Below are 24947 nucleotides of genomic sequence, written 5' to 3'. Positions count from 1 at the left end.
TTTTACTTTCGATTTTATTAATTTCTCCCTTAATTTTTAGTATTTCTAATTTAGTTTTCATCTGGGGGTTTTTTATTTGTTCGCTTTCTAATTTTTTGAGTTGCATGCCCAATTCGTTAATCTCTGCCCTCCTTAATTTGTTAATATATGCACTCAAGGATATAAATTTCCCCCTGAGTACTGCCTTGGCTGCATCCCACAGAGTTTGGTAGGATGTCTCATCATTGTCATTCTCTTCAATGAAATTGTTGATTGTTTCTATGATTTCTTCTTTGACAATTTGGTTTTGAAGAATCATATTGTTTAATTTCCAATTGGTTTTTGACTTGCCTGTCCAGGTGCCCTTACTGATTATTATTTTTATCGCATTATGATCTGAGAAGGTTACATTTATTATATCTGCTCTTTTGCATTTGTTTGCCATGATTCTATGCCTTATTACATGGTCAATCTTTGTAAATGTACCATGTGCAGCTGAAAAGAAGGTGTATTCCTTTTTGTCCCTATTTATTTTTCTCCACATATCAATTAGATCTAATTTTTCTAGGACTTCATTTATCTCTCTTACCTCTTTCTTATTTATTTTTTGGTTTGATTTATCTAGATCTGAAAGAGGAATATTTAGATCTCCCACTATTATGGTTTTACTATCTATTTCCTTCTTGAGCTCTGCCAGTTTCTCCTTTAAGAATTTGGATGCTATACCACTTGGTGCATATATATTGAGCAGTGTTATTTCCTCATTGTTTATACTGCCTTTAATCAGGATGTAATGACCTTCCCTGTCTTTTTTAATCATACCTATTTTTACTTTGGCTTTGTCAGAGATCATGATAGCCACTCCTGCCTTCTTTTTCTCATTTGATGCCCAAAAGATTTTGCTCATACCCTTAACCTTGAACTTGTGTGTGTCTACCCGCCTCATATGTGTTTCTTGTAGACAACCTATGGTAGGATTTTGGTTTCTGAACCACTCTGCTATTTGCTTCCGTTTTATGAGTGAATTCATCCCGTTCACATTCAGAGTTACAATTGTTAGTTGTGTATTCACTGACATTTTTTGTATCCTCCCCTAGACCCACTCCTTCTTATTGCACTATTTTCTTTTACACCAGTGGTTTGCTTTCAGCCAGTATCCCTTATCCCCTCCCTTGATTGACTTCCCTTTCTGTCCCCTCCCTTGTTGTTCCCTTCTTTTTGTTTTTTTTAAAGACCGAATGAATTCCCTCCCCCTTCTTCTTCCCTCCCTTTTTGGCCTCCCCACTCCCCTGCTCCCTTTGGTTTATCCCTTCTGACTTTCTCAGTAGGGTTAGATGGAGTTTTTTATCCAGATGGATAATAAAGCTACTCTTCCTTCTCCGGGTTGATTATACTGAGAGTATGGTTTGATTATTACCTCTTAATGCTCTCTTCCTCTCCTTCTTATGGTAGTGTTTATCCCCTCCCCTTCCCATGCCCTCTTTGTGTGTAATAGAATATCTTATTTTTCTTATTTACTCGGATTTTTCTTGGTGTCCCCTACTCTTCCTCCCCTCTTTCCCACCCCCCATGTCATCTTAGACCATTTAGTATCCTGTCCTCTCCCTATGCATTATTCTTCTGGTTGCTATAATAGTGAATATTATAATAGTGTATAGAGTTCACTACAGAGAATTATACATAGCATTTCTCCACCTAGTAATACAGATACTTAGATCTTATTTATGCCCTTAAAGAGTCAAGCTTAAAAGACTATGAGTTTTCTTTCTTTTCCCTCTGTTTCTTATTTACCTTTTCATCATCTTTCTCTTGATATCTGTGGTTGAGTGTCAAACTTTCCAATTAGTCCTGGTCTCTTTTGTGCAAACTCTTGGAATTCTTCAATTTTGTTGAATGCCCATACTTTCCCCTGAAAGTATATGGTTAGTTTCGCTGGGTAGTTGATCCATGGTTGCAGGCCCAGCTCTCTTGCCTTTCTGAATATTGTATTCCAAGCCTTGCGTTCTTTTAGTGTTGAGGTTGCCAGATCCTGTGTGATCCTTATTGGTGCTCCTTGATATTTGAATTGTCTCTTTCTGGCTTCTTGTAAGATTTTTTCTTTGACTCGAAAGCTCTTCAATTTCGCTATTATATTTCTGGGTGTTGACTTTTCTGGGTCCAGTTTAGAGGGTGTTCTATGGATCCTTTCAATGTCTATATTGCCCTCTTGTTGTAGAACTTCAGGGCAATTTTGCTGAATAATTTCTTTGAGTATGGAGTCCATGTTTTTATTAATTTCTGCCTTTTCTGGAATACCAATGATTCTCAAGTTATCTCTTCTAGACCGGTTTTCTTGGTCTGTCACTCTCTCCTTGAGATATTTCATGTTTCCTTCTATTTTATCAGTCTTTTGACTTTGTTTTATTTGTTCTTGTTGTCTTGAGAGATCATTGGTTTCTAAATGTTCGATTCTAGCCTTTAAGGATTGGTTTTCCTTTTCAATCTGGTCATTTTTGGTCTTCAGTTGTCTTGTCTCACTTTCCAATTGCGAAATTCTGCCTTTTAAACTGTTATTTTCTTGCCCGATTTCTTCCATCTTCCTTAGCATTTCATTTTTAAACTCTTCCATAACTTGTGACCAGCTTTCATTTTTTTGGGGAGGTTTGGATTTTTGTTCTCCCTCCTCTGTTGTCTGGATTTTCTCTGTGTAGAAGTTGTCCAGTGTTCCAGAGTGTCTCTTGATGGTCTTTTTCTTCTGGATTTCCTTATTGCTGGCCATTGTTAGCCCCGCCCCTTTTCCGCTTTGTCTTTGCACTCCGGGTCTGCCTGGGCCTTGCAAGCTTGGGGGGGGGGCCTCCGGTCTCCTTGTCCTCAGGGTCAGGCCTCCTGGTAGTTTCCGGTCTGCCCCTCTGCCCGAGGCTCCTTCAGCAGTCTTTGGGGCTGCTTCCACAGCCACGCTCAGGTCTGCAGGGGGTCCTCACTGGAGGTCCAAGCCTGGGCTGGAGATCGTTATTCAAGCCTAGGGCACTGCCTTTGCCTGCTCTGATGCTCTTAGGGCCTGCCTTCACCCCTGCAGAAGGTAGTGAAAGTCAGTGGGCTGGAGATCTTTATTCGCACCTGAGGCGATGCCTTCAGTGCTTGGGAAAGGCCCTGTTTTAGGGGCCTTTGTCCGGGCAGAGGCGGTGCCTTCACCCACGTGGGCGCTCAGGGAGAGTCCCAGCCACCTGGGGTCCCTCGTCTTGCAGCGCACAGGTACGGGCTCAGGGGCTGCCAGTGATTATCTGGTTGCCCCAGTCCTGTTTACCGGCTTGTGCGGTGTGGGGGGTGGGGGAGGGGCTTCTTCCTCTCGTGTTTTAGTGAGAGCTGTTTCACCCCTTTAAAGTGTGGAAATGCCCCGATTCTGCATACCTTCAATGCTGCGCCCTGTTGTGGGGTTCCTTCGTTCCTCTGGACTCGTTTTTATTTCCCCTTGAGGGGTTCTGTGTGGTTCGGTCAGGAGAGATCGAGCAGCTGCTCCTTACTCTGCTGCCATCTTAACCGGAAGCTTAGCATTGATTTTTGAAGCAGGGTTGCTGCTCAGCTTTTGTATGTGGAAGGCCATTTTCCTTGTGCTCAGTGATGCTTTGAGCATATTGTATTATTCATCTCATCATTCTTACCTTTTGATTAACCTCTTATGAAGCTCACTTGGACTTAAATTAAGTAGTAAGGGGGATATAGACTAGAGAATTTAAGAGCTTCTGGAAATGGTGGCAGTAATATTGGGGTAGAAGTATGTGGCCCATAGTACAAGGCAAAAGCCTCAGACTTTAGAATTGTGAGATTTTCAATAACTTAATGAGGACATTAATTCATTAAGGGTCAAAGTGATGTCATATATATATATAGCTAATCTTAGAGTTAAGAAGACCTTCATTTAACTTTTTCATCCAATACATCTAAGCTATTTGACCAAGGCCAAGGTTTTTAACCTCTTAGTATCTTAGGGAATTGTTTTAGAAAACGTTATTGACAAGTTAAATATCTGCATAGTGAATATAAATGGAGGTTTCCCTACAGAGATGAAATCAAAGGTTTGGGCAAAAATGATAACACACTTTTAGCATATTTTCTCCGTTAGGAACACTTTGGGAGTGATTCTTTCCCCAGGAAAGATAGAAGTTCTTTACCTGAGATCCAGTCTCTGTCTTTAGTCAAACAAATGTTCTATTTTAATATTTTTAGGCTTCTAAAAACTCCCAATATTTGCTCAAATTTGACTCCTTTCCTCTTTTCCCTCCATACCATTTCATTTGGTGATTTCACTTGCTCCCATATATTTAATGACCATATCTTTACTGAAGTTTTTCAAATCTGCCTTCTCTTCCCCAATCGTTCTGCTGACTTCCAATCTCTTATCTTCAACTACCTTTCAGAAACCTAAAACTGGATGTAAATAACCCGAAGTGTGACTATTTGGGAGCAAAACCCAACATAACCATGAAATCCTATTGTAGGAGCAATTTTCAGTGATTAGAAACTCAGCGTTGATCCCTAGTTATCACATGCAAAGGTCTGACATTACCAATAACCTTTTGGATTTCAATGATTCATAGTTTTTAAAGCTTACTGGACATACATATAAAGACAGGAATATGGAACAAAAGAATGAAGTAGAATTCTGTACTTAGCATTGGCTCCTCTTTTTTTTTGTTTTATTGTGCTTTTGTCTTTCCCTTCACTTCCATAGAAGATTCAAAGAATATTTTGGTGTAAGAAGTTAAAAACAAACAAACAAACAAACAAACAAACTCAAGGGCCTCAGAACCAGACTTTCCTTGGTGCTCTGTCAAAAGATCCCTAACAATGATATTTTAGGGGTTTCTGGTAGGAAATTTGGAATTGACACTAACCCTAATTTATATTAAACTTTGTACAATGACATTCATCCTGCTGATGGGAAGGAAGAATCTTCAAAAATGTACTGAATACCTTTAGGCTCCACTTAACTAAATAGCTATTTATGTGCCAAAAGACTTTGGGCTTCAAAGGCAAAGCTCTATTTCTAGAGAGAAAAGCCAAATACCGCTATAAATAAGTATAGTTTCTTCCTCATATCCATAGGAAAATACCTAGGAGAGTAGAGGGTTTTTCCCAGTCAAATGACTGAATTTGCAAAGATCTTGCCCCAAATTTAAAATAGCTAAACCGCCTAGGCTGTAAGCTAGAAAAGAAATAGCATAGAAGAGATAGCTTCTCCACTAAGGGCTCAAGATAAAGTTAGTAGTTGTTCATCCTTCACTTTTGTAGTGGACCAGTGATATCAAGGGATTATGTTGACATGCATAAATTGGATTTAAGAAAGATAGAGTTGTACAAAGTCATCAGCCTTACTTTCTCTCCCAGAGGCATTAAAGTTCAGTGGTAAGACAACAGTCAGGGTGACTCATGATAATCCACAATGCAAAGGATGACCTTGGTGTCTTTGATGTCTGAACAAATGCTAGGCCTTTTATAGTGTCTATTTCAGCTATCTTCATGGCCATTGGAACAAATAGTTCTTATTCACTCATTCCATGGTTTTGTGAGGGAGTCTTCAAATGTTTGGGGTAGATAGACCCCTGCCCCCTCCAACTCACTGATGAGTTTATGGCCCAATGGTTTACCTCAAACAGGTTTAGCTCATCTGCTGAGATACTTTCCTGGGGTATGCCCAATGTGCATGTTATACCTTCTTAAAGCCACAAGTGAGAATTGACTGCCAAGTAGACACCAAAGGGGGATGAAAATGGCTCAGCAAACCCTCACAGCAATGGTTCTAGTACTTCTTGAATATTAATACCCTCCATCGATATCTCAAAGGTTATTAGGTATGTTAGACCTTTACATATGATCATCAGGGAACAAGGCTGACCTACTAGTAAGTGAATATAACGACAATGATGAGATTTCAGAGTATGTTGTGTTTTACCCTAAAACAGTCACACTGTAGGCTGCCTACATCATTTCATTTCGGTAGTCTTTGGTAGTTTTAGAAGTTTTTAAGCCAAAAAATTTAGAAGTTTTTAAGTCAAAAATTCTTTTAAAATGGAATATAGCTAGGCAGTGCAGTGAATAGAATACTGCACCTGGAGTCAGGAAGACTCATCTTTGTGAGTTCAAATGCATCCTCAAATACTTACTGTTTGATTCCAGGCAAGTCACTTAACCCTATGCCCCCCAGTTTCTCATTTGTTAAATGAACGGGAGAAGGAAATGGAAAATCACTCTAGTATCTGTCAAGAAATCCCCAAAAAGGGGTGATGAAGAGTCATACATGACTGAGTAACAACAACAACAACCAACTCACTCTTCATAACAGGGAAGAAGCTGGGAATCAGAGAAGTTGGTAGTAGAATTTGACAACTGTATGTCCACTGAAGCAATATCTAGCAGTAGCCCTAAGACCAACAAAGAATCACTCAGCAGAAAGTAACTTCCCAGAACAATTTACATGCCAAATGAGACCAAAGGGTAGGGAATCTAATGGAATAGCATGATGATACTACCAGAAATAAGTAATGATCTTGAACATTAAAGGAATGAACTGTCCTATCTCTCATGTTCCTTGACCATGCATATTCTCCATATGTATTACCAGATAGTGATGTTTTCTAGGCTTGCCAGGCTTCCCTCTAATAGCTTGTATGTATTAGTAGATGAACATAATCATATTATAGGGGGATTTTTCTATTGCTACTTAAAAATAAGGAAACAAAAAAACTATGCTTTTCTTTTGAATTAATCATGCCATTTGGGCAACAAATCAAAACACATAATTAGGAGGTTAAAAGATATTGTTTTGTTCTGTCCTGTTTTGAACTGATGCGGAACAATAGAGTGGCTAGAACTGAAATAACTTTTCTAGGGGTCCTTAGGAACAGGAAAGAGAAGGAGGAGGAGGAAGAGAAGAAAGAGGACAAAAAGAAGCTAACATTTATATTATGACTACTCTATGCTAGGCACTGTGCTATGTACTTTGTAAATATTATCTAATTTCATCCTCATAACAAGACTGGAGTTACTATTATTTACATTTGATATTTGACGAAATTGAGGCAAATAAAGATTAAGTGATTTTCCCAAGGTTGTATAGCTAGTAAATTTGCGGCTGGATTTGAACTCAGTTTTTCATGACTCTTGTACCAGTCTATTATCCACTCCACCAACCAGTTTCCAAGAGTACAATTGGATTGGATTCTCTAGGGGCCACATCAGAGTCGCTAAATGTGTTCCCATTTGCCTCTCCTCATTCTGCCTCTGCTTTCTTTCTAAAACTCTCACCAGAAAAAGCATATAGAATGACACTGTAGTCAAGCAGATCAATTTGACTTTCTGTGAGCTGTAAGGTTTCAATCTTGCAAGAGAATATATTCAGAGACATTGTATACAGAGTTGTGGCATTAGGATTCTATCGACTTTATCCTGTAGTGGCAAGGGGCATTAGTGTTCTATCACAGAAGGTTAGGCTTTGGTGGATCTGCAGGGCTGCTACTTTCTCAGTTTATTCCCAGACCAGTGCATATGCTATTGTTCTCAAACAATCTTGGGAAATAGTGTGACAGCTGCTTCTCCAAAGACAGATTCCATCTGTCAATTTATGTATCTCACCCCACACCCATTCCACCCATATCAGTTAGGATACATCTTCCCACTTTCCACACAAGGAAACCCATATTGCAGAACATATAACACAGAAACTTAAAATGTGCTACATCTACCAAGTACACTTAGAAAAGGCAAATTTGGTTTGTGTAATCCTAAGCAAATTAAATGTGTATCTGTGTATGAAATGTCTTTCACCCTTTTTGTTGAAGAAAAGTCATTCTTAGACCTCGTATACAGAAATCAGAACAGCAAAGGACACATGGAAAACTTGGTTGGCTCTCCTAACTTTCACCCCAAAGTCCAGCAATACTTGCAAATCAGTTTGGACTTTTGATGAATGGAATGGCAAATGATTGCAAACATTAAATATTTGGACCCCTCAGAACCAAGAATATCAGTAATGTTGTGGATATGAATCTGGGCAGAGTACACCCAAGGCTGTGTTTTATAGAAAGGGAATGCGTGGGATCCCATTTCTTTCTTACCTGGTCAGTCCAATGTTATTTGTAAAATACACTCTGTCCTTTTGCTCATCAGAAGGAGTTCATTTTTAGATGCTGGATGCCCCCTTGGGATTAGCAGAACTACATTATCTCACAGAATGAGATTTGTGCATTAGAGAAGCTGTCTCTTTATAATGAGGACAGCTCTTTAAACATAATGCCAGACTCTGCTTCCTGGGTTACCAGAATTTGATAAGCAGCCCTGAAGAAATGTAACCCCTTTCATGTAAAATTCTCTAGGCTTTCATTCTCCAGGCCTTAACAAGGATATTGCGAATACAAGGCAGACACATGGTCACTGGCTCAGCTCTTTCTACTGACATAGCATTGTTAGAAGTGTATAAGGGTTGGAGGTCTTTGCTATCTCCTGCTACAGGATTCAGCTGCTCTCATTACCTCCCTCTAATGTAAAGGCTGATGATGTGGTCTGTTTGGAACTTTGTAAGGGTGTAATAAAAAGAAAAGTTTGGGCTTACTTTCAGGAAGTCTTCCAAACTAGGAGTTCTACTTGGAGGGCTATAGGAAAAGAGACCCAGAACTTGTCACAGTTTTTATTTAAAATGAAATGGAATATAACAAAAGTACAATGTGAAAGGCAATCTGATTCTGGTGAAGCATGAGAATTAAAAAAAAATAAAACCTAAGTTTGTAGCATTTCAGACTCTAGCTGCCTTCCGGAGAAGATGCCCATTGATTGAATTCAGTTCATTAAATATTTTTAGATAGTCTCTACATGGGAATGAGGAGTGTTTTTTTTTAATATACTTTGCTTCTGTCCCTCCCTGCTTCCTTCTCTCCTTCCCTGCCTCAATTCCTCACTTCCTTCCTTTCTTCCTTTCTTCCTTCCTTTTTTCCTTCCTTCCTTCCTTCCTTCCGAGGTTTTAATATGCAAGGTCATGTACTATAAAGAACATAGGAAATACAATAAACAAGTCATAGTTCCTGAACTCCAGAATTTGGCATGTCTAGTAAAGCATTTTTAAAAGATGTACACGAATGACTATAATAAAGACAATATAGTCAATAACATGAGAGGGATGAATTGACATGGAAAGTGGCGACATTTGAACTCTATCCTGAAAGATAGTAACTAGACAGGCAGAACTGTTGGATTGTGTAGGCAAGTCATTCCATAAAGGGAAAACAGCATGAGCAAATTCACATTTGGAGAATAGAAATTAATTAATTTTATTTAAATTATAATTTACATTTAGGGGAGCAGTGAAAGATATCTGTAAAGTCAGGCTTCAGTCGGATAATAGAGATCCATGGAGAGTTTGAATTTACAGAATACAGTTTAATTCTGTAGGTGATGAGGAATCTCCAAAGGTTTTGAGCAGATTTATATGATCAGAAATGTGTATTAAAAAGAAGTTTAATCTAAGAAGAGTGCTTAGGTTGGATGAATTGTAGTGGGGATGATGCTGGAATTGTTTCAACTTCATATTTTCTGGATTTAAAATGCAAGAGGACCTTACTTTTATCAATTCAGTTATGAATTATGTCAATGACATTATTCCTAAAATGAAAAGCTTTATATTTTGGCTTTTTTTGTAAGTGAAAGGGAATGGAAGATTGTCTCCAATAAGTGGATTGATGGGAATATGATTGAAGATTTTAGATGTTTCTCTACCATACAAAGTAATATGTAATCATTTGCAAAAGGCACTAATATGCTGTCAGCATTTCTTATTCTACTGGTTAAGACTGTGATTTGTTAATGTATTGATTAGGGAATATTAAAATGTGCTAGATGTAGATTGTAGAGTCTTAGTATAACTCTATAGTTTAATCTTGTTTGAAGGTTTTAATACTCTGACCATCTCAAGCTAGACTCGTGGGTCTACTCTGTTGCCCAAAGTAAAAAAAAAAAAAATGGAATAGACACATGTCTATGGACTTTCATGGGTTTCCTCATGAATTTCAGTTTGTGAAAGGTTTTGGGGATAAGAATACTTGAGTCAATGAAATAACTATCATAGGTTCCATGCAGGGGATGTATGGTTATTTTTAGGAAGTTTGGGCAGACTGAAAAAAAGTGTGGAAGATTGCCACCATGGGATAAATTCTTTTTTTCCCATCAAGGTGAAGAAGGACTCTAAGTGGTTCCTTATATCTCCAGGGCTAGGTAGATATGAGCCAGACCCTGATATGTGTAGCTGGGATGAACTAATTATTGTATAGTCAAACTATTGAGCAAAACATACACTGAACCAATAAATGAGGTTGTTGTGATTAATGAAGTTGTTTTAGCCAAGATGACGAAACTATCTCCCAGTTACTGATGACTGTTAATGAGTCGCTGACAAGAATCTTCCCCACGCTTTGAGAAACCAAAAGGTTTGCATAAAGTATGTGATATTTCCTTACCTTTCATCATGCAGGGGAAGTCATGGAGAGTAAAGTTCTATACTGGGGTGTGGATGCGAGATGGTGAGCTGTGGGAAATTATTGCAGCTTCTCCTACATGGGTCAGCTACTTGGATTTTATTACATTTTTATTGACTCCAATTAAATTGCCCAAGAATGTTATGACCTTTGCAGTGAAAATTTGATTGACATGGCATGCTGGGAAATGAATAGAAGGGAAATGTCTAGTCAGATGGGGGGCAAAAGCCATTAATTGAATGAATCTTATTCCTAGATAAGGATCCATATGTGACATTGCAAGGTGAAGTGGGGTGCTGATTTGATTGATTCTTTCCATGATCCAGGTTGTTCATGAAAGCTGACCTATACACATTGCTACCACACATCCTGTCACATATAATGTGAAGGAACTCCCCATTAGGGCTATCCACTATCTAAAGGACACACAGATGAGATATTCATTTCTTGAATTAGAACCATTGTGGGAAGCCAATAAGAGAATAGATAAAAATCTGAGACCCCTCTTTTGACACCTCTTATGATCCATGCCTTTTCTTATTGGAAAAACATTATAGAGTTATTGGAAAGTCCATACTCAGACCAGAAGCTACTGAGTTAACAATTTCTCTCCTTGATAATTAAGAAGTCCAAACCCTAAAAAATATATTACTTAGATAAGGATTGGAGCCAGACAATTTAGTCCAGACTATCTGACCAGGTGCAGATCTGTAAATCAAGGCAGAACGCAATTAGTAAACATCTCCATGAAATTTATTTCTGCTCCCAGAAGTAAACCCCTACTAATTGGTGGTTGGAATTTGGCCCTTGTCCTTGCACCTATATCTCTACTTTTTAGACTTTAGTGGATTGTGTATGATTTGTAACCCCATTCACAGCTGTTATTCTTTCTTTGTGTTCTTTGTTTGAAACCAGTATAAAATAAAGTCCAAATCCCATTGCGTTAGAACAGCATGGGCTAACCACTAGTCTAGTTGTTCTCATTTTCTTTCTCCTGCTTTAACCATCCTATGCCACCACGCCGCTCAGGACCCCAAAAAATCATATAGAGGCATGGCCCCCTATAAACCATCAGGTCATATTCCCAAGTAAGAAAAAAAATACCAGGTAAGAAAGGATAATGAACCAACATTGGGCAAAGACATCCTGGGGAATTCTTGCTATCATATTTTGGTGCTCACTTCCATACACTTTTCCAGGGTTGTAAATATTTGCATAAATAAATGTTTAACATGGATATTTAACAACTGACTGAAACCATATGCATGACAAACATTTAAGTTTAATTTGTATTATTAATGTTTTACACACTACTTTCTTACATCTTGACAATCAACAAAATAATAAATCGAACCCAAGGTTTGTGTTTTTTTTAAACCTTTACCTTCCATCTTAGAGTCAATATTGGCTCCAAGGCAGAAGAGTGGTAAGGGTGGGCAATAGGGGTCAAGTGACTTGCCCAGGGTCACACAGCTGGGAAGTGTCTGAGGCCAGATTTGAACCTAGGACCTCCCGTCTCTAGGCCTGGCTCTCAATCCACTGAGCCACCCAGCTGCCCCCTGCACTCCATCCCCACAAGGTTTTTAATGTATGTGAATGTCAGAATAAATGCTTACACTGAAAATTTGTCAGCTCTCATGAGACTTAGTGAACTGTATATCTTTGGTCTGGAGTCCAGACACACAGTACAGCAAGAGAATCTCAGTATTGATGACAAGAGACATAGTTCTGTCCTAGCATTTTATATCTTATTCTCATCAACCAAATTCATTCTCCAACCCTAAGGAAAGAAGGAATATAGTTAGAGCCACATGTAGATAGTTGAGGGAACATATACACACAATGAACAATGGGGTAGTTTCTACCAGAAGATCAACAAAGTTAGCCTGAACAAATAGGAAAAAAGAAAAAATAAGCAGAACACCAGACTTTCTTAGCTCAACAATTACCTTATTCCCTAGAGCAGTGATGGGCAAACTATGGCCAGTGGGCCACATGCAGCCCCCTGAAATGTTCTATCGGCTACAGGCGACACTATTCTTAATCTGACGAATACAGTGAGTAGGATACAATACAATGAAACTTTGAAAGAGTTGCCTTAGAAACAGGCTGACAGATGAACATTTCCTTTCCTTTGGCCCCCTCTTTAAAAAGTTTGCCCATCACTGCCCTAGAGCCCTCTTGTACATCATTAAAGAACAGCTTGTTTGAAGGCTATATACTAGTGCTGATTATTGTGCTGAATTCACCTCAATATCCCCTTTTTCCTAAATAAATATAGATGTAACTGCCTGAGTTCATTTCCTGCATATGTATTTAGTCAAGTTAACAGAAGTCTATTAAATACTTGAGGCATGTCAGGCATTTTGCTAAGCACTGGGGATGCAAAAAAAAAATAAGCAGAAACAGTATCTGCTTTCAAGGTTCTCATATTCTAAGGGGATAGAGAACATGTAAATAACAGTATGTATACTAAACAAATATAGAACAAATTGCAAATAATCCCAGAGGGAAGACAAAAACATTGAGGGAGTTTGGAAAAGACTTCTTAGAGACAATTAGATTTTAGCTGATACTAGACTGAATCCAGGGAAGTAAAGCAGTAAAGACAAAAAAAACATTTCAAGCACGGTAGAAAGTTCATGAAAATGAAGAGTTGGGGGTACAGTATCATTCTAGGTTATGAAGAGCATTAAAAGTCAAAAAAAATTTTAATTGAACTTTTGAGGCAATAAGGAACAAATGGAGATTTTTGAATAAGAATAAGTTCGCACCTGAACTTTAAGAAAACCACTTTAATAACTGAATGAAGAGAACTGTTAACCCTTACAGACACTGCCACAGCTGTGTTCCTCTGCCCTCATAGCCACTGCAAACATAGACCTGCTGGAGTTATGTCAACCAATTGCCAGGTTGTATTTATTGACATTATTTGGCATGCCAGTGAAATTTAGATAAGGTACTCTGTCAAAATTTAGTTCAACTTTCAACAATGCAAGGATCAAGGACAACTCCAAAGGGCTCATGATGACTATCCTTTGTCATACAAGGAACTGATGGAGTCTTCGTGCATACTGAAGCGTATTATTCACTACTTTATTTTTTCAATGAATTTTTCTCAAGTGTAAGTGATTTCTTCCTCTAGTGTAAGTCTTTTATTAAACATGATGAACATGGAAAATATACTATATGATAACCCATGTACAACATATGTCAAAATCCCTGCCATCTTTGAGAGGGAGAGAACATGGATCATAAAATATCAGAAAATGATTTTTGAAAATTGTATTGACATGTAATCTGGGAAAAAAGTTTGAAAAAGAATTTAGTTCAACTCATATTTACCAAAGAACTCTTCAAATAAAAAACTCCCTTAAGTTTGGGACACTTCATGGGTCAGAATTCATTCAAAATTAGAGCTTGTGAAGCTCCACCAAAATGCTTCTTTTATTATATCGATGATAGAGCACGTTGGTTAAAAGCAAAAGGCATTTAACTAAAGAATATAACAAAACACTTAACAAGAAGCATTTCCCACAGACTAAGTCTAAAATCTCTTCTGGGTTGCCAACCCATCAGTGGAAAAGAGGATATATAGTGGGTGGATTTGGGCCAGTAAATATGTGACCAAGAAGAAGTAGGCATTATGAAGACATTCATATGGGGAACACATGAGGTGAGAAACATCATTCCTCAAAGTAATCAGACTCTTATTCAGCTACAAATTACACAAGTTAATGAAATAAAGGTTTCAGTTATGACTTTAAAAACAATTCACCAAGGTCATAGATGATATTTGGTGATGTCAGCATGTAACTCTCTGCTGTTCTCTGTGGAGCACTAACACTGAGCTCTGTCAATCACATAAACCTTCAGAACAAGAATGATTTAATTTTTTTCTGTGTATACTCAACACTAGCCCCTGTGCCTGATGCATTAGGTATTTAATAAATGCTTTTAAAATTATTTTAGCCTTATCTTTAGCTCTTGCCATATAGGTTTTACATTCTGTCCCAAAATGTCACAGGTCTTTCTACCTTACTAGTGCTTAACATCATGCCTGGTAAATATATTCTTCTTTTTTTTAAACAGCTCTTATCTTCCATCTTAGAATCAATAATAAGTATCAATTTCAAGGCAGAGGAGTGGTAAGGGCAAGGCAATCGGGGTTAAGTAATTTTCCCTGGGTCAGACACCTAGGAAATATCTGAGGTCACATTTGAACCCACAACCTCCCATCTCTAGGCCTGGCTCTTCATCCACTGAGCCACCTAACTGACCCAGTACATCGATACTTAATAAATGGTATTTAAATGGCTGATTGAATGAGAAAAGTTTCTCCCCTTCTTAGCCTAGCATTGCTATCAGTTATTTTCAAAGGCACAAGGGGACCCTACCTACTTCAGTAGCCAATAATTCACTTTGAGGTCAGGTATCTATTATACATTGTTCACTTCAAGCCCACAGTAATTTCTTTATTATTTTTAACCATTAGATTGTCAAAGAATCTGCTTGAAACACCCATCTTGCCCCTGAGTTGTAGACAATTTTGTATTAGTCTCTAAATTTTCTAGTTGTTGGGTATAACTTTCCTAATTCTTCATGAAAGAAGAGAACTTCTTATTTGTCCCCGTAGTACCTATCATGGTGCTAAGGAAGCAGTTAAAATTCAATAAATACTTTTGTAGTGGATTGTCAATTCCAGTGAAATGTATGAAAATTTTTAGTCCTATAGGGAATATTCTTTCCAGAAGATAAAGTTGTTGATTCCCAATATTACATCTGGGGACAAAATATATTGATTGCATAGAGCAGAGTCAAGATGTTGGCTTTGTAATACCCCACCCCCTCCAAAGTCCCAGGTCCTAACACTAACCCACAGTGAGGCCCAGAAGTTTATAGTGCTTGCCCTTTCAAGCCTTCACTGTGGTGAATCTCTTAGCCCCAGGGCAAAACAGATCAGAGTGATGAGTCTTACAAGCCATCAACAGAGGAGAGAGAATCAACAGCTTTCAGAACTACCAGTTCACATGCAAAAAAAAGGACTGGGAAAATGAGCAAACAGCAAAAGAAACACCTATGTTTAGAAAATTTCTATGGAGACAAAAAGTAAGGCACAGAGTCAGTGATGGTGGGAAGGTGAGATCCAAGTAACCACATGCAAAATTTCAAAGAAAAATGGGAATTGGTCTCAGGTATTAGAAGAACCTAAAGAAGAAATTAAAAAATAAATAAGATAGATGGAAGAAAAACGGGGAAAAAAATGAAAGTAATGCAAAAGGAAAATGACAGCTTAAAAAGCAAAATTGGTCAACTGGAAGCACAAAAATCCAATGAGAAAGAGAGTTCCATAAAAGGCAGAATGAACCAAAAGGAAATGGAGAATCAAAAGGTCATGGAAGAAATTCATGCTTTAAAAATTGGAATTGGACTAATGATTTCACGAGACATTAAGAAGCAATAAAACAAAATCAAAAGAATGAAAAAAAGAAGAAATTATGAAAATCACATTAAAAATGACCCAGAAAATAAATCCAGGAGAAACAATTTAAAAATTATTGGACTACCTGAAAGTCATGATAAAAAAAAAGCTTCAACATCATATTACACAATATATTGTCTAGGCTGTTTGAGTCTAAAGAAGTCCTTCTTTACCCAGTCTTCTTTAACAACTATATCGTGAAAATGAGATCGCTGATTAAATGGTAGATGCCACCTACAGCATTTGCTGAGGATGATAAAATGTCTTTCCTAAGAAATCCTTAGGAACAAATTCAGTACCCACATACCTGGTAGGCAAGAATAGGAAATTATTCATAGCTTCTACATAGCATTCTAACTCTCACACCACTTCTTTGGATTCTATTAAATCAAGACTGTGCCTTATTGATTAAGCCCTATGATAATTTGAGAACCTCAGATGGAAAAAGGAAATTGAGAAAATGAGTGATTTCTTTTATTTATTAAGTTTTTGTGTAAATAGAGCATTTCCTTTTAAGAATAGCTCCTCTGATCTGAGCCCTTTGATCCAGAAGCAGAAATGTGTATAATTTGCATGTAGAATCTTTTTCATTGCCACCTTACATTTGATACACATATACTGTTGTAAAAAAAGGTTTCAACCATTTCTCATATTTATCCACTCATCTATCTGCCTTCCTCTACTTCTTCCTAGTCCCCACCCACTAGGGGTCTTTAACCTGAATCTGAAATCATATACTTTTTCATAGACAAATAAAGAAACACAACAATGATTAGGAATAAATAGGAAGCAACAAAAGGAGGCATTGAACAAAGCAGTCTCAAGTGTGTCTATATTTTTGACCTTCTCAGCAATAACCATTGATATTGTAAACAGCATGCCCTCTAAAGATTTGTGGAGCTTTTCTGACTGATTTGCACAAGCCAAGCCTATAAAAATGAAACCGTGCTTTTAAAAAATAAAGAAAAAGAAAACCTTAATAAAATCATGTAACACTTCTGCCAGGCAATCCTCTAAATTATTATTCATAGAATAAAATATCAAGGAGCAATTATGTTTTTAGTACTGTTAAACAAGTTGAAATGTTAGTTTAGAAAGGGAGAAATGAATCCAAATTTCTGGTTTTGGCCCTGTAAGAGACCCACTATTGTATTTAAAATTGCCCAGAAAGCACTTTGTGTCAGTGAATGGGCTCACAGTTTCATCTCTTATTCAAAAATGTCTGTTTAGCATTTATAAAAAAATGTTCATATATATACTATCAATCTTGCAACAAGGTAGTAAGGGCAGTCAAATTTTGTACCTATGGCTTGTGAGCTAAATTCAATATTCTTTGCCATATGGATTTTTTTTTCCTATCCAGAAAAAATGTATTTGAAGTGATATCTTAAACATGAGTGTCCATTATGCATTATGTACGTTAAGGTATTTTTGTTGAAGGTACTTGGTTTAGAAATCAGTGTAGTTGGATTGATACCTAGAATTCTACTATTAAATACATTTTCTTAAGCTGTGCAAGCCATTCAGTGTCACTGACCATCACTTTCTTTTTATGTGAAATTAGGAGATTGCACTGAGGGATTTCCAAGCTCCTTCCCAGCCTTAAATCTATGATCTTATGAATTTTGAATCTAATGAAGATAATCCTTGGAAATTAATGAAGATTAAATTTTTGATCTAATAAAACTTGCCCAGTTATTCCTGAAAACATTGAAAATTGACTTTTTAAAAACATTTTATTTTTTTACACATAGGTATAATTTTAGTGTCTGTTTTCTGAGACTTTAGGATCTATGTTCTGTGTGAAGGAATATACCTCCATCCCATGGAACCCCAATGTTGGATGTTATAGAGTAACATCATATCTAATGGCCTGGTGTCTCCTGTCATCAGGATGTAATGTCACCAAGGAGGAAAGAACTAAGAGGGTTTAAAATGTGGAGTGGGAAGGAGATGGTCTCTTGACTTCTGCTCTTGAACAGAATGACATCCTGGAAGACTCCTAGGCAAATGGTAGCATAGCATGGAGGTGACCATGCTGGATTGAAATCTGGGATATGATCTTGCCTTAAATTAATAGGACTGAAATATTCTCTCTCTCTCTCTCTCTCTCTCTCTCTCTGTCTCTCTCTCTCTCTCTCTCTCTCTCTCTCTCTTCCCCCCCCCTTTTATTATTAAACACTTATAACTCTGGCCAGACCCCTTTTAATCATTACAGTTCTCTCCTTCCCTGAGATGGCAGGTGTTTAAAGGAAAAGAAAGGGGTGAACCTGTTGTGATGTTTTTGTAGGTTGGTTTAAGTGAGTTAATGAACAAACCCCCAGGTACACTCCTTTCCAGTCTGGGCAGAGTGCTCGGATAGCTGCCCTCTGACCAGACTGGATCTCTAATGGAGAGATAGAACAGGTAGTAGAGTACGAAAGGCCTGAAAGGGAAGTCCCCTAACAGCTGTTATTTGGCCCTAATCAAGATGGATTAACTAGTCGACCTCAGGAGAAAATGTCTTCCTTTCTGACAGAGAGACAATAGCTTCTCTCTATCTCTGTGAGATATGATGGAGGTAAAAGCAAGTAGGAGTCTGCACCAGGACAGAGACACTGAAGGAATTGGAATTGACTTTTGATGAGGACTTTGTTTTATGCCTGACCTTCCCCAGATGTCCCTCCTGACCAGACCCCTACTAGAGGAAGAGTAATGGCAGGCACCTCAAGATTTGACAGAACTTGAGGCTAAAGAGAACTCTTTCCCTCCTAAGGAAACCCCTTACTCTTCAAGCCCTTTTCCCTCACAATGTACTATCTGACTGCGTTAAGGTTTCAACTCAAAAAAGGTGGTATAATAAACGGGTTCAAGGGAAGGAATTGGAGAGTGGGAACATGAATGCCCTACTCTCAACACAGACTGGTTTGGAGTCTCTTTTGGCCTAAGCCAAAAGCCAAAAGGCTCTGGCCTGAAATTCTTCTTGATTCCTCCTTCCTTTCTACTTTGCTAACCTAATCTAGAAAAGACAGGTTGCAAATGTCTTTATGTATATTGGCACAGAGAGAGAAGTTCTTTTGGACTGGCCCAGTGTGCTTTCCAGGCAAAGCCCCTGAAGCTGCTGTAAATGTTCAGCCAGTCCTCTTAAGTTTTGTTGTCCCAGAGAAACAGGTACTATCCACAGGTGTTGAGGTCCAAGGAAAATGTAGGGAAATCCTCAGGTATTCAGGAATTCAATTCTGAGGTGAGATAGGAACTCTATTCCATTCAGGGTCTAGGAATGAACTGAGTTTTGAAGAAATCTAAGGAGTCTAAGAATAGAAGATGAAGTTGGAATATGTTTCAGGCACAGAGGTCAGCCTAAGCAAAGGAAGGTGAAAATCAAGAGGAGGAGATGAAGATGGAGAATATTCCAGGCACAGGGACCAGTCTAAGCAAAGGAAGATAATGGGAGATGGAATATCATGTGTGAGGAATATCAGTAAACCAAGTTGGCTAGATATAGCATATGCAGGATAGTCTGGAAACAGACTAGAGCCAGATTTTTAAAGCATTTGAATGCTAAACAAGGGAATAAGACTTTTATCTTAAAGCCAAGAAGGAACAGCTAGAGAATTATGAACAGAGGATTTATTTGGTTAAAAATGTGCTTTTCTAAAGAACATTTTGACAGTTGTGTACAAGATGGCTTAAAGTGATCAGAAAATTGAGACAGAAAGACAAATTCAATTTATTTTCATAAATGTTCAGATCTGTGATTTTGGATCATAGTATCACTTTTATTTTTTACAAATGAAGAAACTAAGCCCCAGAAAAGATAAGTGAAAAACTCAAAGTTACATAAGGAGTAGCAGAAATGGCAATGGATCCTTGGTTCCAAATCTCATATTCTTTCCAACATACTATATTGCTTCAACTGCCCTTTAGATATCTCAAACTTTATGCTTTGTAAACATCTTAAATCCAACATGACCATAATCGAACTTGTTATCTTTCCCTCCAAACACTTCCCTCTTAAGTTTTCATTGTAATTCTTGGTGGGTCCCACAACCTTGCTAATCACCCAGGCTTCTCACTCTTTCTCAGCCCCTATATAGAATCATTGGCCAAGTTCTGTTACTTCTACCTTCATCAAAACTTTCAAAATTATCCCTATATCTCCTTTCTCATTGCCATAATGCTAGTATATGACCTGATTCTTTCACACCTGGAATATTGACATGATTTTCTGGTAGTCCAAGAATTATTAAATTGTCTATCCTGGATCTATTTTCTAGGTCTGTTGTTTTATCAATGAGATGTTTCATATTTTTTTTTTTCATTCTTTTGATTTTGTTTTATAGACTCTTGCTGCCTTGAGAAGTCATTTGCTTCTAGTTGACGGATTCTAATTTTTGAAGACTGAATTTCATCCCTAGCCTTTTCTTCATCCTTTTCCTTCTGGTCTGTTTTTCTTTGTAGATCATCTTTCATTTTCTTTGTCTTGTTTTCAAGCTGGTCAATACTGGCTCTTAGAATAGTATTTTCTTGTTTTAGTTCATGTGCCTTTGTTTCCAGAAGACCTACTTTGCTTTTTAAGTTATTTTCCTGTCTTCAGTCTCTCTTAATTGTTTTTTGAATTGTGTTTTGAGTTCTTCTAAAGCCTGTGTCTAATTCACTGGAGTTCCTGAGTTTTGCTTGGTGTTTCTTGGCCTACCTCTGTTCCATTTGTTCTTTGTTCATTACCTGAATAGAAGCTGTGGATGTAATTTCTTTTTTTTTCCTGTTGTTTACTCATAGTTTTTCCTTCTTTTCTCCCTGTCATTGGCTGTAATCTTGCTTCTCTGTTTATTTGTTGGACCTTTGGGTTTGGGCTATTCTGTCCTAAGGGGGCTTCTTCTCTGCTCCACTGATTAACTAGATTATGCTGATGGAGTTTTAATGATCCCTGAGACCAGATTGCCCCCAGCTACCAGCAGAAGCTAAAGGTGTAGGTGAGGGTGTTATGTCTGAAGGAATTATCTTCATCCTTCTTTCTATGCCTTTCTACCAGCCTATTCCCTGCCAGCTGCCTGGTCAGAGCCCTCAGCTTCCCATGGTGGTGCCAAGGTACTCTGTTGTGGTTTCAGCCTTCAACCTGGGATCCCAGTCAGTCGGATTCTTAATGCAGGTCTCAGAGCAGTAAGTGGGGGAGGGGTGTTGGATATTGAGCTTCCCTGACCTCTAAAAGCTTCTTATCTCCACTATTGATAGATGGGATTAAGCCTGGCTGAGTTGATCTGCAGAGTTGGATGTTCCTTGAGGCCAAAACCTCCAGAGACAGAGGCCCAAGGTGGAGAGTGGTAGCTGAAGGCTGTGACCAGACTGCCCTCCTCTCCGCCTTTCTCTTCCAGCTGTGGGAAGAGGCTTGAGCCTCCTCTAGCTGTGGTATCAAGGCACTCCCACCAGGCTGGAGTCCTCACCCTGAGATCCAAGCAACTGCCCACAACTTAGCACAGTAGGTAGGGGAGGGGTCCTGGGACCTTCCTTCTTTCTTTTCCTTAAACCCGAACATTCAGCCTTCTCTACATACTTTTTAAGTTGAATCAAGCAGAAGGGTCCCCCAGCTCTGTCCTGCTACTGTATTTGGTTTTCTATCCCCCTTGAAGCAGTTTGTTTTTGATTGGTGAAGAAGGATTTTCATAGAGGACTCAACTTTCACTTCTTCTAAGCAACCATCTTGACTCTGCCCACCCCTAACCCCCTAATCCCCCCTTCCCACCACCCACCACTCCTGGATGATTGAAACAGCTTTCTTGTTGTTTTCTCTGCCTCAAGACTCATAATTCCAGTCCATCTTCTATCAACTATGGCAGCAATCTTCCTATAAATTAATATAGCTCACTATTGTCTCCAGGATTAAGTATAAAAATCTCTTGGCTTTTAAAGTCTTTCATATCCTGCCTTCTAGTTACTTTTTCATATGTTATTCACTTCAGAAATTTTGGTTTCCTTGATTTTCCTCATACATGATCCTCCATATCCCTATGCAAAATCTGCCACTTACATAGAGTTAGTCTGAGAAATTCCCATCTTTGTTTAATTTGGGTACATGCACAAGTCTTCAGAGTTTGACAGGCTGGAAATACCCATAATTCATATGCACTTAGGCATGAGGAAAAAAACTGAAGTGACACAAAATGATTACCCTCATGACAGTGTACAATCAATGCACTTTTTTGGCCTTGTATGCAAGTTGTTTAGTCCCGTCTATAAAAGCTGCACAGTTTGAAATCCACATTGGTGGCCACACTTCAACTGCTCTTTGCCTTAGTGTGTTAAAAAATGTTTATTTTTTTTTCTGAATTTGTCTCATTGACAAGGGTGAGGCCTGAACCAAAATTTCTTTGGACAATTTTGGTAACTTAGGTAAGACTCTTTGCTCACAAGAATATTACTGGGTGAACCTACTCCAACTTTGCCTATGACACTTGAACCTTTGTCGATGTACAGGTTTGAAGAGATTCACTCAGTGGTAAGTCATCCATGAAGTGGTTGGAGAATTAAAGTTCCCTAACTCAGAAAGATTATGGAGACATAGTTCTTGAGGCCAAAATAAATTCTCTTTCTTTTCTGTATGAAGATAGAATGGGGGGCATTATGTGAAGGAAAATGTAGTGGTGAATAAATTTTTTTCTTATTTTTAAAATTTTCTACATGTCGATGCAATTTTTAATAATGGGTTTCTGACGTTTTAAAATCCATGTTATCTACTTTCCTCCCACCACTCCCCCTTTCCCTAAACTGCAGGTAATATGATATAAGTTGTAAGAGTGAAGAATGTTATGCTTCAAATTGCATTACAGTCCTGTAAGTTCCTTCTAGGGTGGTAGATAGCCCTTTTCATCATAATTCCCTTGGAATTGTCCCAGATCCTCGCTTTATTGATAATAATTCATAGACAGTTGAAGCATGTACATTATTTCTCTTACTGTATGCAACATTTTCCAAGTCTTGCTCACTTTACTTTGCATTGCTTTATGTAAGACTTTATAGGATTTTGTGATTATTATAACTTCTTATGGTACAATATTATTCAATTACAATAATATACTACAACTTGTCTAACAATTCCCCACTTGATGGATATCCCTTCAGTTTCCAGCTTTTTGCCACCACAAAAAGAGTTTTTATAATTTATTTTTTTACAAAAAGGTCCTTTACCTCTATCTTTAATTTCTTTGGGATACAGACTGAAAGATCTTATCTCAAAGGGAATGCACAGTTTGATAGCCTTTTGGGCATCATTCCAAATTGTTCTTCAGAAGGGTTGTTCACAGCTCCACCAACAATGTATTAGTGTTGTTATTTTTCCACATTCTCTCCTATATTTATCAATTTCTCTTTTTGTCATATTAGCCAGTATGATCTATATGAGGTGGTACTTCAGATTTCTTTTAATCTTTATTTCTTTATTAATACTGATTTGGAACATTTTTTCATATGATTTAAGATAGTATTAATTTCTTCATCTAAGAACTGCCTATTCCTATGCTTTGACTATTCGTTATTTGGGGGATGCTTTATAGTGAGTACCTGTTCTTGACCCTATATTTGGTTCTAAGGGTCAAGTGATACTGGTTTCTTTATGGAATTGGTCAGAGTAAGCCTCTTCTCATCTCCTCATTAGGAAAAATTTTCAAAGCTCGGGACAAGGGAAACTGCTAGTTCAACTGAGAATGTCCAAAATTTGAATGGTAAGGCATAGTTCAGATTACACTGACTGTGGGAAATCAATGTTCACCAGATTTAATTTCTGAGAACCAATAATGAGGGCACTCTTAGAATCCATTTTTTTAGGGAACAATAAGAAGAAGGTACTTTCCCTCCCCCTTTCAGCAGGAGACAAGCCACTCTACCATTCCAGACCAACCCAGTCACTGTCATAAGGAAAATTAAGATCATTATGAAGAGCAATAATCCCACCTAGAAGGACATTGATGAGTTATTATAAGCCTTTATTACAAAGGATGAGAAGGTAAGGGTCTAATCCTGTCCTGTGCTGTAAAGTTAAAGGATGAATATAATAGGACCACATGATCCAGAATTGCTCCTAATTAAAACTAAAATAATGAGTGACATATATCATTCTTTGCTTTATTTCCTTCATGAACTTTTCTCTAGGGTAGGAAATGTTTGCCTTCTTTCACAACATGATGAACATGGAAGTTTGTATCATATGATAATACATATACAACCTGTATTCTTAGGGAGGAGGGAGTAGGAAGGAGAGAGAGTGCGCAGATTTCTCAGTCCCTCCTCATTTTTCTTTAATAATAAAATATTTTGAATGTTGTTTAAAAAAATGATGCTCTAGAGAAGTGATGGTGAACCCATGCCATGGGTGCCAAAAAGATATGCAGAGCCCTCTCTGTGGGCATGCCTACAGTCACCCACCAGGTTTGTCACTAGAAAGCCAAAAGGGACATAATCCTTCCTCCCTCCCCTGACTGGGGTAAGGGGTGGCAGGGAGGTGAAGAGGGGGTGAGGAGCAGGGCATAGCCCTTGGTCTCTGGAGGGGGTGGGGCATAGCACTTGGTCTGGGGGGGAGGCAGGCACAGCACTTGGTCTGGGGCATGGGATGGGAGTGGGGCATGGCACTCCATCTCTAAAAGGCTCACCATCACTGTTCTAGACAAAATAACACAACAACTCAAATTGGGACCTAGGGATGTTTCTTGGAAATGTGGGAGGGTGTATAGCTACTGTCAAGGAACAATTATTTGAGATATTGTTAGTGAGACACTCATTATTTGCTTGATGGACACAGAAGTGACTTTATTAAGTGTTCTTTTAAATGATTTTTAAGAAAGGTTTTAAGAAAGGTAACAGGAGTCTCAGGAGAAAATGATGTGCTCCTTAACCATTCCCCTTAAAGTAGTTACTTTAAATTATTTTATTTCCTTTTTGATGATGCCAAACGCTCTCTCTCTCTCCCTCTCTCTCTCCCTCTCTCTCTCTCTCTCTCTCTCTCTCTCTCTCTCTCTCTCTTT

Source organism: Gracilinanus agilis, chromosome 2, assembly GCF_016433145.1.
Source record: "Gracilinanus agilis isolate LMUSP501 chromosome 2, AgileGrace, whole genome shotgun sequence".
NCBI classification, from domain to species: domain Eukaryota; kingdom Metazoa; phylum Chordata; class Mammalia; order Didelphimorphia; family Didelphidae; genus Gracilinanus; species Gracilinanus agilis.
The sequence above is the reverse complement of the archived record's forward strand: the minus strand, read 5'-3'. Positions refer to the sequence as shown.